We start from the raw sequence: 13,533 nt of genomic DNA, 5'->3' as shown, positions 1-13,533 counted from the left end.
GTTCCAGTGCTTTTCCCTTGCCCATTTTCCCTGATGATAAACCATTCCTACTCATGCCTTGACCCATACTTTACTGAGGACAAAATAAGAGAACTGATACTCTTCCATTTCTTAAGTTCTCAATGTGGGGATGAAGGGATTTGAAGCTTCCCTTGGCTATTTATTGCAAGGTTTATTTCTTCTCTCTCAGGAAGCTCTTTTTTTCGTTTTTTATTTTGATTTTTTTAGAGACTGGTTTTCCTGTACTCCACCCAGGCTGGAGTACAGTGGCACCAACATAACTAACTGCAGCCTCAACCTCCTGGGCTCAAGTGCTCCTCTTGCCTCAACCTCCCAAGTAGCTGGGACCACAGGCATGGGCCACCATGCCTGGCTAATTTGTTTTTAAGCTTTGTAGAAACGAGGTCGCCCTATGTTGCCCAGGCTGGTCTCAAACTCCCGGACTCAAGCAATCCGCCCACCTCTGCCTCCCAAAGTGCTGGGATTACAGGTGTGAGCCACCATGCCCAGCAGGGGATTCTTCTCAAATAACATTTATTGAACATCTAGTGCATTTGAGATTCTGTGTTTGGTGCTTTCATGTGATAAAAATAATAGCAGCCCTCATATAGAACTTTCTATGTGCCTGGCATTGTTTTAAGCACATGTTATCTCAATTTGCTAAAATTCATTATATCAAATAATTCTCAAAACAGTGCAGGTGGCATTATTCCTATTTTATAGATGAGTTCAGCAAGGTTTAATTATTTGTCAAAAGTCACACAGCAGGTGGGGGCACCAGCTTTTAACCCATGTCTCTGACTCCAAGGCCAGTGCTGTTTCCACCACATAACTCTGTCTCTCTAAAATGTATTATGTACTTGCTGCCTCAGTAAACTATGACTGCCTAACTGAACTTAATCTCTTACAACAATTATTGGTCGTTATTTTGAACTTCAGTTACCTTCATACAATGCCCTCATGTTGCTGAGGTATGTGACTAGTTCCTTGCCCCTTTGTTCTTTGCTATTCTGTTTGGGGGAGGTAACAGCTTCATTCTTGTCTCCCTAGCAGTGATGCCAATAATAACTTCAGTTGCTGTTGTTTGGCCTCTGGGCCTCGGTTTGCCCCTCTGTAAGAGGAGAACATTGGGCTGAATGACTTCAAAGGTCCTTTCCAACCCTCATATTTTCATCAATTAAAATCTAACTTAAAAATGGGTAAAGAGGCTGGGTGCAGTGGCTCACGCCTGTAATCCCAGAACTTTGGGAGGCTGAGGCAGGTAGGTCATGAGGTCAGGAGTTCAAGACCAGCCTGGCCAAGATGGTGAAACCCCGTCTCTACTAAAAATACAAAAATTAGCCAGGCATGGTGGTATGTGCCTGTAATCCCAGCTACTTGGGAGGCTGAGGCAGAGAATTGCTTGAACCCGGGAGGCAGAGGTTGCAGTGAGCTGACATCGCGCCATTGCACCTCCAGCCTGGGAGACAGAGTGAGACTCCATCTTAAAAACAAACAAACACCAGGTAAAGATCGTGTCCTTTTGCTTTAACTTGAGTAGAACAAGAAAATGTCTGGTCCTAGTTCTCTGGACTAGAAGGACTTGGTAAATGAGTTTGGGGTGATGGAATAAGAAGTCTCTACCACACTCCTTGTTCTGTTATTCCCCACCCCGATTATTGAGCTTTGAATTACACCTTTTCTTTCTCTGTTTTAAACACAGTTGGAGTCCTCTCCTCATTTGTATGTTCCCCTCAAGGACAGCCATCAGAGAGACACTGCTCTGGCCTAGTGTCCTGACCGCCACGATTAGTTCTTACCAGCTTGCATACACTTTGGGTTCTGCCTAGCTTGCAATTCTCACAAGAATCACTTTTGCTGTGCTTATTTACTTTTCTCTCTCTTTATCTCTAGCCTCTTCTGCAAAGTTGGTTTCTTCAGAGTAACATTCAGGTGACCTCATCTCAAGCATTTTCTCATTACCTTCCCCTTTCTGCTGGGGGACTGTTCCCCGCAGCCACAGACTCTTCTCCTTGTAGTGGGTGATACTAACTTCTCAATCTTTCCTCACCATCTGAAAAATATTATTTGCTTCTCTGGGTTTCAGTGGCTTCCTGATTATGTACTGAGACAAATCTTTTAGTCCCTCCTCAAAGTAAGGTTGGAGACTGCACTGTAAATGAATTCTAATGCAGTTATTCTCTCATATAGCTAATGGCTACTAACTGAGATACAGAAATAGATTTACATCACCAAACACCGCATGCTCTCACTCGTAGGTGGGGATTGAACAATGAGAACACTTGGACACAGGGTAGGGAACATCACACACCGGGGCCTGGCATGAGATGGGGGGATGGGGGAGGGATAGCATTAGGAGAAATACCTAATGTAAATGATGAGTTAACGGGTGCAGCAAACCAATATGGCCATGTATACATATGTAATAAACCTGCACACTTAAAGTATAATAAAAAGAAAAAAGAAAAAGAAGGAGATAGGTTTACATCCCCTGGGTTTCTTTCCTAGATTTTGCTTCCTGTCTACTGAAATCTACTTGTAATTTCTGAAAGGCTGTTGTTGGAGAACACAGGTACTTCTTGGAGTAAAGTGGATATATCTGTTTCTAGCATCCTCCTAGCTTAACATTGGCTCTGAAGTAGTACTGCTATGCAAACAATTATGAAAGACATTTTTTTCACATGAAAATTTTAGTTTATAAATCCTTTCATGAAAATCCACAGCAGCCACAGATAACATCATTGCAGCCCTTTACTCCTTCAGCTTTTGCCAGCACCAACATTGGCCTTTGCAGTCCCCTGACTTTCTTTATTGGGTTCTTGTGTTCCTTTCCTTGCTTTCCTGAGTCTTTTCTTCTCATACAGGCCATGTCTTGAAAGTCTATGTTTGGGTTCATTTTCTTTGCATAATCCAGAGAATCATAAATCATGCCAAAGCCAGTTGTCTTGCCACCACCAAAATGAGTTCTGAATCCAAATACAAAGATGACATCTGGTGTGGTCTTGTACATTTTGGCTAGTTTTTCCTGTCTTAGGCACTCTTAAATTTCTGTCTTAGGCACTGTTGCCTTCCTGGGGTGAAGGACATCAATGACCATTTGTTTCCCCTGAAGTAGTTGGTTGATCATGAACTTTGTAGTTCAGATAGTTACCATGTCGTTCATGATGGCTGTCTATCCTCAGACAGCCAGGAAAGAGAAAGACATTTTTATTTAGATATGTGCATAAATAAACGGAAGCTAATTGTTTCTGTCTTTATTAAGCACATTTACAAATCTCAGCTCTTTTCACCTTTGCTTTATTTTACCATGCATTTATGTAAATTAACACTGTATCATGGATAAAGAAAAGGACGTTTTCTTAGGCCTCTTAATAGGATAGTTTTTCTACCCTGTTTTCTGGTTTGTCTTTAAAGCTATTTATGCTCTTTAAATTATCCAGTTTTTCCCGGAGTGATTGTTGTGACCAGAATGCGTTCCAAAGAAACAGGTAAATCACTGAGTTAGGGATTACATGCAATACTGAAGCTTGTCCATAAGATGGCGCTCTGAGAATGTGAGATCTCTAACTTACTTTTAGCCATGTATAGCTGGGCAGCATATTAAACTTTTGTGAAATCAAATTTTTTTTTGGTGGGGACCTAGTCCTTTTGATTGGCTCTCAAGCACTTGGAATCATTCTGATACTTAAGGGAAGAAGGAAAGTGACTTTTCTAGCAGTTCCCTTGTCCTAAATCAGTACTAGCAAGTGTCAAAAATCAGCAAGATCTGCTTGAGGGACCTTTTAAAGAAAGGGATTTCTTCTAAATGTGGGACTTGTGATAATAAATGTATGTGTTGTTACAAAAGTCCCTGTCTGGGTATCAGATTCTTCATCTACACAGTGAGTGGATTGGACCAGATGATCTCTGAGAATGCTTCCATTTCAAATGATCTACATTTGAATTTGTTGATTTCCTTCCACTACGCCATTGCTGCCTCAACCAGAACAGAAATGAGAAGAAAAGATCGCCTATTTTACGCTTGTTTGACTCTATTCCTCTCCTACAAGTGCTCTCTTTGCTTCAACTGTCCCAAGACAAGCATGGCCAGATGTCCTGTTTTAATGAGGTTCCTTTTCTCTTTATGGCTTTTGCGCAGGATTTTCCCTCTCTCCCCAACCCCTCCCCAATCCCTGACAATCTTCCTGAACAGAAGCATGTCCCCCTTTTCACTTCACAAATAGGATTTTCTTAGTATTATGACAGTCATTTTTGTGCTAAACAGATACCAAACTTGATAAAGAAGAAGATGCCGCATGTAAGGTAACACTTCTAGCATGCTACATAGCATGTCCAGTTAAGAAAACATTAGATTTGGGAGGTAGGAACATCTCTCAGTTTATTTTTCCTCCTCCACTTGCTAGTATTCATTGCCAGAACCATGTCAAAGCTTCAGTAGAGAAGCAGCATTTTGCAGAGGAGGACAATTAATTTAATTACAGATGAGTATTACTAAGTAGCTAACCCATCATTACAATCCCCCATGGCCAACAGTGTCCCCATTCCTGACACACTCTGAGCAGTCTGTGGATAAGAAGAATTGGGGCCACGCTGGCTCCTCCTCATTCAAGGCCTGTCATGAACCACGTGCTCCAGTGGCACAGAGCTAGCCTGAGAAAATGAAATGCTGAATTAATGAATTAATGCAAAGCTGCCAAGGCACCCTTCACCAATTGACTTCCCTCTGGGCTTGAAGCTCAGAGCACGCATGTTACATGAAATTCCCCAGGGGCACATCACACATGTTGCCTTGCTGTAGCCAGGGTGACAAAAGCAGGGATGCACTAAGACATTGTTATCCTGTATTTGTTTTCCTATTGTCCTTAGGCATTTGAAATCTTCAAATAGTCTTTGGTATGTGTCTAGTGGCATGGATGGTGATGGTGGTGGATTATTTATTTCTCTAACTTCAACACCTTGTCTCCCAAGAACACAAGTATGCCACTGAATAGCCTTCGCCTGCCTACCATGGCCTCCCAAAGTATGGCTATTAAATAGCCATACTGTCAGATCTCTGTGTAAGAGAAGAAACCCGACACACAGGGCTCTCTTAAAGGGCAAGTCCAGGAATCTTGCTGAGTAGGCCAAGAGAGCTTTGTGGCGATGCTGCTGGGAGCCTTGTAGACCATTATAAGCAGCTCATCCATTGTTTCCTACAAGGAAGCAATGGAGCAGGGTAGTGAGGAAATGTCAAATATTTAGTCAACATCGTTTCTCTCTAAGGAAGCAAGACCAGCATAGTGGTTAAGAACCCACACAACTGGGATGGATTCTTAAAGTTCACACTCCAGCTCTGCTGCAGACAAGCTGTGTGACTTTAGGCAAGTGACTTACCTTCTCTGTGCCTCAGCAGCAGCAAAAACAGCTGCCAATAGGGTAGTCAGGAGGATTAAGTACATGTTTTCTTTTTCTTCAGTGCTTTGAACAGTATCTGGCACAGAGAAAGCACTCAGTAACTGACAGTATAAGTACCATGAGGTGCTTTGGGTGATTTAAAAAAACAAGAACAAAACAAAACAACTAACCAAACCTCTGCCTTCAAAGACCTCACAGAGTACATGGGGTGGCAAATGGAATATACATAAAAGGAGCACTAGCAACTCAGGGCAGTGCCCACAATACATTTCAATGTGAGGGCAGTGAGGTCAGCATGACTCAGGGTGGTTCAGGGAGGCCCTCAATTCTCATCAGGTGAGGACTTCAGGCATCTACAGGAAAAAGGTATTGAGAACTTGAATAACTTCTTTGCCTCTGTTTTGAGGGAGGATACAACTGATAATTTACACTCATGTTCACATCCTCACTGATATACTGTCTTTTTGAAATAGGCCGGTTGGAGTTACCTCACTGAAGAGTAGAAAATAGGGCCGGGCATGGTGGCTCATGCCTATAATCCTAGCACTTTGGGAGGCCGAGGTGGGCAGGCGGATCATGAAGTTGGGAGGTCAAGACCATCCTGGCTAACATGGTGAAAACCCCGTCTCTACTAAAAATACCAAAAATTAGCCGGGCGTGGTGGTGGGCGCCTGTAGTTCCAGCTACTCGGGAGGCTGAGGCAGGAGAATAGCGTGAACCCAGGAGGTGGAGGTTGCAGTGAGCCGAAATTGCACCACTGCATTCCAGCCTGGGTGACAGAGCAAGACTCTGTCTCAAAAAAAAAAAAAAAAAAAATGAAAAGAAAAGGAAATATATGGGATATAGAGAGAGAGAGAGAGAAAAAGAGAGACAAGGTTTCACTCTGTCATCCAGGCTGGAGTGTAGTGGTTTGATCTTAGCTCACTGCAACCCCCACCTCCCAGGCTTAAGTGATCCTCCCAGCTGAGCCTCCTGGGTAGCTTGGACTGGGACTACATGCACACGCCACCATGCATGGCTCATTTTTGTGTCTTTTGTGGAGATGGGGCTTCACCATGTTGCCCAGGCAAGTCTCAAATTCCTAGACTCAAACGATCTGCCCACCTTGTCCTCCCAAAGTACTGGAATTATAGGCATGAGCCACCACACCCAGCCAATGTGGGCTATGTTTAACCTAACAAAGTTGAGTTTGTGACCTGATGTCAGCCACCTAAGGTCTGAAAAAACTGAAGGGTGACATTGTGAACATTGCCCCAAATATGTGTTCTGTCATAAGAAAGCACCTTTGAGGAAGGACATTGGTGATGGTCAACATAACTCTTATTAACAGGAAGGATTTCCCAGAGGCCCTGAGATGTGCATGTAAGTTGGGCCCACTTTTTGTTTTTCTTTTGTTTTGTTCTCTTTTGCCTTTAAAACAACTAATGACTGTTTTTTTGTTTTTTTTTTTTTGTGTTTTTTTTGTTTTTTTTTTTTTGAGACGAAGTCTCGCTCTGTCCCCGGCTGGAGCTGCAGTGGACCGGATCTCAGCTCACTGCAAGCTCCACCTCGCCGGGCTTCCGCAATTCCCTGCCTCAGCCTCCGAATAGCTGGGATACCAGGCACCCGGCACTGCCGGCCTGCGTTTTTGTATTGTTAGTAGAGACGGGGTTTCACGGGTTGCCGGATGGTCTCGCATCTCCGACCTCGCTGATCCGCCGTCTCGGACTCCCAAAGTGCTGGGATTACAGGCTTGAGCCACCGCACCCGCGCCTTCAACTAATGACTGCTTGATACAATGCTATATATGGTGACTATATAAAATACTATATTGTATTTTGAATCACTAAGAGGAGTAGTTTAAACTGCTTCTCAACACAAAAATAAGATAATTATTATGAGGGTGATGATAGCGTTATTAGCTGCGTTTGGCATAAATTGTTTCACAATGGCTTACATATGTCAAAACATCACATTGGAAGATGTACATGTATTAATTTTTACAATTCTACCTCAAGAAAGCTTGGAAAACATTTTACATTAATGACTATAATTTCATTCATTATATATTAAACTATATCAGATTAAACCAGTCATGGTAAAAAATATTTTAACAATAGAAAGGATAATAAAAGAAAATAAGATTTCATAGCCATCTCCCTATTCTCACTCACTGAATGTGCACCGTCTTATCATTTTCTTATGTATCCATCTAAAATTTTTCTGGCATATTTGAACATGCTAATAGAGTGCTATAAGAGCTAATGCAAATGTAGACCAATTTTCACCACGGATGCTTGCTTACTTGCTATCTGTCTATAATGCTATCTCGTACTGTATGCCATATCAACACATACATGATCTACTTTTGCCCTATTAATGTGCTCATGTATTTCTTCTAACACTCATTCTTTAAATTTGGTGTCAATATTTTGTCTGGCTAAGGAGCCAAAGGATAAGACATGAGAAACAAAAAAGTAATTGAAGCGTGGGAGAGGTATCAAGATACCTGTAAGGATAGCTGCAAGCCAGAGTTTTTAAATCGGCCCCACTAACTTAGCAACTATAAGGCATCAGTTGACCAGGACTTTTGGTTACTGCCTTGTGGAAGTAGATGCAATAATGGGCAAGCTTTTAGGCTTAAAGACACAGGGCAGTCATCCCAACACCTCCTATAACCAGAACCATGCTTAATTTGTGAGATGTCCTTTGCAGGATTTAATAGCACATGGCTAAGAGCAGAACAGTAGATGCTATTTCAAATTTCAAAAAAACAAAATAGTTTGGCAAGACTTATAACCCAAAACTGTCCTTTTAAAATGGAGTCACTTGGGATCAGGGAGCGTGTTTAGTCTTGGCCTTTTATCATGGGCTGGGGATAAGACATTTTAGAAAATACATAGCATAAAGGGGCACTTTTTCTGAATTGGCAGAAATTAATACAGTGCGACCACAAAGGATCATCCTGTGGCGACTAATTTGATTTAATATTTTAATAGGTTTTGAAGCTGGAGTAACCGGGCAAAATCCTAAGTTGACAGATGTCTTTACACTATTCCAATTGGATAAGTAGCTTCAGGAGCACTTGTTTTATAGGAGTGGACATTAAATGGCTGGACAAGCTTTGATATGAAAAAGCCACAGATATGTCTCTAGGCACATTCCTGAAGTTTCATTTCAGAAGATTTATAATGGAACACTTTACCTCTTTATCTGCACAATAGGGTCTTGCTCAGGCCATCAGTAGGAGTTAAAGAAGAGAAGATGGAGTGGTAGTATCATCAGAAGGTGGATGATATTTAAACAGACGCATTATATGAACATAAAAAGGGAGGCTAGTAGTAAGCTGATTCCCAACAGATAAAGAGCTCCTTTATGTCTCTTTAAAACAGCCCCCAAAGGCAATCTGGTATTTGATGCGGTGATCTTGTATTCACAAATTAACTTTTAAAGTTAAATAATCTGAATGTGTTAAGCTATCATTTTAGAAGAAATGCAAATCCAAATGTACTTCTTCGATCTTTGCTACAAAAAATATTTTCCTTCTCAGAGGGATGACTATTAAATTATGAAGTCAGAACTAGATTTCCTGACCTCTCTTTGTTAGCCATGCATGTTTTCAAAGTATGGTCTACATATTGCAGATACATTGTATCATGGACGGGGACATCTAATAGAATGAGAATTAGTAATACTTCTGAAGTTGTGCCAATTTTCAGGTATAAAGAGATAATGGGCCGGGCAACGGTGCTCAGGCCTGTATCCCGCAACTTTGGGAGGGCCGAGATGGGCGGATCACGAGTCAGCGAGTTCGAGACCATCCGGTAACATGGTGGAAACCCCGTCTCTTACTAAAAAATACAAAAAGCTAGCCAGGCGAGGTGACTGGCCCCTGTATCCAGCACCTTGGGAGCTGAGGCAGGAGGAATGGGTAACCCGGGAGGCAGAGCTTGCAGTGAGCTGAGATCTGGGCCACTGCACTCTCAGCTCGGGCGACAGAGTTGAGACTCCGTCTCAAAAATAAAAATAAAAATAAAATAAAGAGATATGCCCTACTACCTCTCAACTTCACAGTGTGATTGAGGAAGCTCAATGAACTGAGTGATATGAAACTGCTTTGTAAAGTGCTGTGCAAAAAATGCAGGTGTGTTAATTATTTTTTGTCTCATAATGGGATTAGAAATATAATTTGACTCAAACTCTTATTGATTTATCCTTTCTAGATGTAAATGCAAATGTTGTGTGAAACATCGGATATACAAGGATGTTCTCTGCAGCTTGTTTATATTAACAAAATATTCAATTATTGTTAGTAAGGTATTGCATAAATAAGTTATTATTGAGCCATACAGAGAATAAGAACAAGCAGTTCCATGTGTCCATAACATGAAAATTGTCCAAAAGTCTATATATTTAGTTTTAGTTTTTTTTTGAGACAGGGTCTCCACTCGTCACAGTCTAGGCACAGTTGGTGTGATCAGCTCACTGCAGCTTGATCTCCCGGGCTCAAACTTCAGCCTCCAAAGATGTGCACCACCACGCCCAGCAAATTTTTTTTTTTTTTTTTTTAGTGTTCGGTTTACTTAATTTTAAATTTTAAGCAGTTCTGTTTTTGTATTAAAATACTGCCAACTCAATATTTTTGTCAAGTTTCACTTTCTTATCAGAGACAAAAGCCAGAAACATACAAAAAGTGATCCTTTCCCATTCCTCAAGCATAACATCCAAACACTTTGGGCAGCTGGTAGTTGTTGTGAACAGTTGTGACTTGTATTTGGTGTATAAACAGATTATAGAGGCATAAAACCATAAATGTAGTTTCATTTTTTGGGGCATTACTCATTTTTACAAAATTATTTAGCTTCTACTTTGAAATTAAATGTAGTCCAGCTTTTTAAAGCCACAAGTAACCACCATTATTTTTATAGGACCAAAAACAGTTTGATTGTTCTTAAAAAAATGATCTTTAGAATCAATAATTATGAATTAGGAATGCTTAATCGCCTACCTTAAGTGGATACCTAATTGCATTCTAAATAAAATGTGGTCTCTTTAAAGATGTTCAGTTGCAACATTGAAGCTGCTTTGGTGGTGCCACTATGGATACATCTGTTCTGCAAATGCAATGAAAAACTCTTTGTTTGGTAGATTGAGCTATGTGCAGAATTAAACCACAATCAGTTTAGGCATCTTCACTTTTCATTAATCTTTCTCTTGGAAATATATATAATGTAAACAGTAGACACACTTCAATTCACTGATGTTTTCCTTAGTTTAATACAAGTGTACCTCACTTTAAGCAAAATATACTAAATGATTTCTGAAACAGGGGTTTCCTTACTTTTCAGTTAAAAGATGTGCTTACAGAATTTATTTAAATAACAAGGCTTCTTTGACCTGTTCAGAGTATTTAGATCACAGAAATTCATTTCACACACAACTTCTTTGAAATACCTACATTGCATAAAATGAGACACACAGGTACGTGTGCCCATTCCATCGAGACTGCCTCATTATTTTGTGGTTATTTTATATTTTTCAGTTTGTCATTATTAACACTTTAATATGCCAGATTCATTCACTCCCTATTTTAGTTGAGATGAGTTAGTGTTTCTAAGGAGTGTTTTGTAATCTCTTGTCCCAAACTAGGCTGGTTTGGGAATCCAGTGAGAGTGACCTGGTTTGGGAATCCAGTGAGAGTGACTGAAAATTGAAATTCAATCCTGAACATCCTTCCAGAACACAGCCTGTCACCCTGTGGAGATAACACACAAACTACCTCAGAGGACCCCCATCTGTGGCAGTGAAAATCATGTGAGAGTTATAGTTCAAAAGAAAAAAGTGCTGAGCACTGTGGCTCATGCGTGTAATCTCAGCACTTTGGGAGGCTGAGGCGGGAGGATCACTTGAGCCCGGGTGTTTGAGACCAGTCTGGGCAACATAGGGAGACCCCGTCTCTACAAAAGTTGGCCAGGCATGGTGGCTCACACCTTTAATCCCAGCACTTTCAGAGGCCAAGGTGGACGGATCACCTGAAGTCAGGAGTTCGAGACCAGCCTGGTCAACATGGCGAAACCCCGTCTCTACTAAAGCACCTGTCTAATTTTTTGTATTTTTTATAGAGATGGGGTTTCACCATGTTGTCCAGGCTATTCTCAAACTCCTGGGCTCAAGTAATCCTCCTGCCTTGGCCTCCCAAAGTGCTGGGATTACAAGTCCACTCCAAAGTATATGTACTAAGTGATACAAAGTTGCAAATCAGTATGAGTAGTATCATTCCAATTTTGGTTAAAATAACCCATTAGTATATGGAGGTGAAAACCTCTACATGTATATCAAACTGTTGACCATGGTCCACTCTTGGAAAGACAGATTGATGGGGCAACTTTTACTTTATGCCTTGTTTATTTCTGTACTTCTTGAATTGTTTACAATGAACATTATTATTTCGTAATTTAAAATATGAATTATAGATATCAATTTGCCCTTANGCTGGAAAAACATTTTAATTAATGACTATAAAATTTCATTCATTATATATTAAACTATTATAAAGATTAAAACAGTCATGGTAAAAAATATTTTAAAATATAGAAGGATATAAAAAAAATAAGATTTCACTAGCATCTCCCTATTCTCACTCACTGAAAGTGACTGCTCTTATCATTTTCTTATGTATCCATCTAAAATTTTTCTGGGCATATTTGAACATGTATAGAGTGTATAAGAGTAATGCAAATGTAGACCAATTTTCACCACGGATGCTGCTACTTGTATCTGTTATAATGTATCTCGTACTTGATGCCATATCAACACATACAGATCTACTTTGCCCTATTAATGTGCTCATAGTATTTCATTCTAACACTCATTACTTTTAAAATTTGGTTCAATATTTTGTCTGGCTAAGGAGCAAAGGATAGAGACATGAGAAACAAAAAAGTATTGAGAGCTGTGGGAGAGGTATCAAGATACCTGAAGGATAGTGCAAGAACACAGAGTTTTTAAATAGTGCCACTAAACTTAAGCAACTATAAGCATCAGTTGGACCAGGACTTTTGGTTACTGCCTTGTGAAGTAGATGCAATAATGGCAAGTTTTAGGCTTAAGACACAGGGCAGCTATTCCCAACACTCCTATAACCAGAAACCATGCTTAATTTGTGAGAGTCCTTTGAGGATTTAAATAGCACATGGATAGAGCAGAACAGTAGATGCTATTTCAACTTTCAAAAGTTTGGCAAGCTTTTAAACCCAAAACTGTCTTTTAAAAATGGAGTCACTGTGGGATCAGGGAGCAGTGTTTAGTCTTGGCTCTTTATCCATGGCTGGGAGATAAGACATTTTAGAAAATACATAGCTAAAGGGGCACTTTTCTGAATGGCAGAAATTAATACAGTAGGACCACAAAGGATCAGCTGTGGGACTAATTTGATTTAATATTTATAATAGTTTTGGAAGCTGGAGTACCGGGCAAAATCACTAAGTTGACAGATGTCTTTACACTATTCCAATGAGAATAAGTAGCTTCAGGAAGACACTTGTTTTATAGGAGTGGACATAAAAGTGGCTGGCAAGCTTTGATATGAAAAAGACCAAGGATATGTCTCTAGGGACACATTCCTGAAGTTCATTTCAGAAGATTTATAATGAACCTTACCTTTTTATCTGCAAATAGGGTCTCTGCTTCAGGCATCAGTAGGAGTTAAAGAAGAGAAGATGGAGTTGGTAGTATCATCAGAAGGTGGATGATATTTAAACAGACCGCATTATATGAACATAAAAGAGGAGGCTAGTAGTAAGCTGATTCCCAACAGATAAAGAATGCTCCTTTATGTCTCTTTAAAACAGCCCCCAAAGGCAATTGGTATTTGATGATCGGTGATCTGTGTATTCACAAATTAACTTTTAAAGTTAAATAATCTGAATGTGTTAAGCTATCATTTTAGAAGAAATGCAATCAAATGTACTCTTCAGCATCTTTGCTACAAAATATTTTCCTTCTCAGAGGATGACTTTTAATTATGAATGTCAGAACTAGATTTCCTGACCTCCTTTGTTAGCATGCATGTTTTTCAAAGTATGTCCTTAATATTGGCAGATACATTGTATCATGGACGGGGACATCTAATAGAATGAGATTAGTATCTTCTGAAGTTGT

General features: G+C 40.2%; 1 protein-coding gene and 1 pseudogene across 1 annotated transcript in view; one reads left to right on the top strand and one right to left on the bottom strand.

Moving 5' to 3' along the window:
* Nucleotides 1–13,533, top strand: part of GPC3 (glypican 3) — a gene marked incomplete at its 3' end in the record, with an annotated part of 127,021 nt that overhangs the window by 109,117 nt on the left and 4,371 nt on the right. The window lies entirely within an intron of this gene.
* LOC108528757 (40S ribosomal protein S24 pseudogene) lies at nt 2,760–3,163 on the bottom strand (annotated as a pseudogene).

This window comes from Rhinopithecus bieti, unplaced genomic scaffold, assembly GCF_001698545.2.
Source record: "Rhinopithecus bieti isolate Rb0 unplaced genomic scaffold, ASM169854v2 scaffold_5781, whole genome shotgun sequence".
NCBI classification, from domain to species: Eukaryota; Metazoa; Chordata; class Mammalia; order Primates; family Cercopithecidae; genus Rhinopithecus; species Rhinopithecus bieti.
The sequence above is the reverse complement of the archived record's forward strand: the minus strand, read 5'-3'. Positions and strand labels throughout refer to the sequence as shown.